This window comes from Aptenodytes forsteri, unplaced genomic scaffold, assembly GCF_000699145.1.
Source record: "Aptenodytes forsteri isolate BGI_AS27 unplaced genomic scaffold, ASM69914v1 Scaffold26, whole genome shotgun sequence".
In the NCBI taxonomy this organism is placed as follows: Eukaryota; Metazoa; Chordata; class Aves; order Sphenisciformes; family Spheniscidae; genus Aptenodytes; species Aptenodytes forsteri.
Window position 1 is genome coordinate 1,987,684 of NW_008794125.1, and position 2,542 is coordinate 1,990,225.

The window sequence follows — 2,542 nt, forward strand, 5'->3', positions numbered from 1 at the left end:
GGGGGGGAGGGAAGAAGAGCCTCCCTCGGCTCCCCGCCGTGTCCTACAGCGGCAGTGGGCCAGTGTGCACAGCCAGGGCTTTCTGTCTCCATACCCAGTTTTGAAACTGCCAGGGGAGAACTGGAAACGGCTCCCCTCTCACGCTGTGATTCAAGGTCCTTGGTGGCGAGAACTGTTACTTGTCTTTTCTCAGCTCCGTCTTGCACACAGCAGCACTTCAGGGAGCGCCTGGAAGCACAGGACGCACCGAGTCATCAGGGAGACTACCTTGGATCTCGAGAAGAGGGCCAGCTTTCTCCTCCCGAGGCAGCGTGGCCTCTTACAGCATCAGCTCCTGTAGCAGTGCCCCAAGCGCACACGCCGGTGCTGGGCTGCTGGAGCTTGCGGCACCCGGCAAAGAAGCAGAGGAGAATCCAGACAGCAATCCAACTCCTGTCCAGGAGAAACTACCTGCTCCCTCAGCCTGTGTGCGACGGCTCTGCTGGTACCAGAGCTGGCGTGTGGTTTGGGTCGCTGTTTCTGTTTATCACCATCCTGTTAAGTGTTTTATTCTGCTACTTTCCTCCTTGTGTAACCCGTAATGTAATCCTAGAGAGGGGAACACGGTGCTATCCGAGCCAGGGGCTCTGGGTACCTGTTTAATACCCCTGTAACTGAGTGTGTGTGCTCAAGTGCAAATTAGTACCCTCACATACACAGCCCGAGAGCTGTTTCCCTCCCTCAGAGTAGACAGAAGCAGCATGCTCTGCTTGCTGAAAAATAAACGTTTATTTACATCTGAAAAGAGTTAAATGTGCAAAATGGTTTCACGGGGGTTACATCGATCCAGGAAAACTCCTGCATGACTCTCCAGCCTTGAACCCGGCTGCTGCCGAGCCTAGCGCAGCCTCTTGCCTTTCTGTGCTCAAGGCAACCCTCCTTGAGACACTGCACCTGCAGGAGGCTCCAGCCCGTAAGTGAAGGGGGCTGGAGGTGGAGAACCACCTGTGTCCACTTGCATCTAGTGGAGAGTGAAAGCTGCTTTCTCCCTCCTGGAGTGGCCTTTTCTGCAAGGTAAAGCATTGCGCGGTAGGAACAACAGACGCAGCAGCACGTCTGTCCTGCTAGTGAAGGTAAGAGCAAGGGGGGGGCTGGGGTGGGGGTGGCATCTGCTGCTGCTCTCGGCTCTTACTAGAGAGCACCCGGGCCGGTCCCAGGGTGGGAGCAGGAAGCCAGATGCGTGCAGCCGTGCGTGAAGAGCACGGCTTGAACCGCACAGCCTCGGATGCTTCGCTTGCAAAGGCGGAGGTGTAGGTGCTCCTGGGTTTCCTAGGGTTCACCAGGCTGCTTGGCCAGGGTGGGCAGCTGGTGTTTTGGCACCCTGCTGGAAAGGAAACATCTCGAACCCCAGCTGTTGCACAGCTGGGCTTGGAAATGCCCGGCCTTTTGTCAGCAAAACGATTCCGGAGCCGAGGGTGGTTTCTGCCCGGGACTGCACAGCTCTCCCTGCTGCGAAGGGGGAGGTGGCTGGGCTGTCCGCTGGGCCTGGGACGTGGGAGGTTGGGCTCAGCTCCCAGCTCGGCTGTAGGCTGCCTGATGCTCAAAAGTCCTTCGCTCTCCCTTCTGATTTCCCCCACCACCACCAGGAGAAACAATGCTGCCCTTAACGCGTAGGGTAAATACAAGAGTCGGTGCTCGAGCGTCACGGGAAACTACACGCGTGCCTGCTGCCTGGGCTCTGCTCGCCGTGAAGGGGGGCTCTGGGGGGATCTGCTGCAGGAGGAGCTCAGAGAGCTGGAAAGCTGGTGTTTTGTGCAGCTGGAGAGCAGCAAGGAGGGCGGCAGGTGCTGATGCCGTGTATCAGTGACGAGGGTGGTGAGAAGGTGCAGAAGCACCACCTCGCTACGAAGAGGAGCTTTGCAGGATGACTCTGGGATGGATGTCTCGGAGCTCTCGGGGCGTTGGTGAGATGGTCCTTGCTTAGGGCAAGGAGAACGTGAAGGTGATGCCCTGGATTGGAGCGGTGGTGGCATGGCCCAGGGTGCAGCAGGAGGTGCTTGTTCATCCGGGCAGTGGGGCAGCGGATCTGTGCAGCGGTGCCGGGCTGACGGGTCTCCCGTTCCCCGCTGCTTGCCCTCTGCTGATGGTGATGGCCAGGCTCCCTCTCCAGCCACCGTGATCCCCTCCTGCAGATGCCCAGGTTGGTGCGGATGGGAAGGGGGTTTCCCATGAGCACGTCTGGTGGATGCCGACAGAGGTAGCTGATGGTGTACAGGCAGCGGTAGACGGCAGCAGGCGCGTCTCCCCTTGCAGCTCACCAAGCCCAAGCGAGGTGAGGCTCTTCTGAGGGGGCAGTGATGTCCGGTAAGAGCCAAGGGTGCCTGCTTCCCCCTTGGACCGCAGCGGGGGGACGTCCCCTCCAGCAGTTCCAGTGCTCTCAGGTGCGGCACGGCGGAGACACTGGTCCCAGCCTGGCCATCCCGGGTGGGCGCTGCCGCAGCATGGCCTCCCCACTGCCCTCCAGCCGGGCCCCCGCACCCAGCCCGGCCAGCAGCCCCTCTCC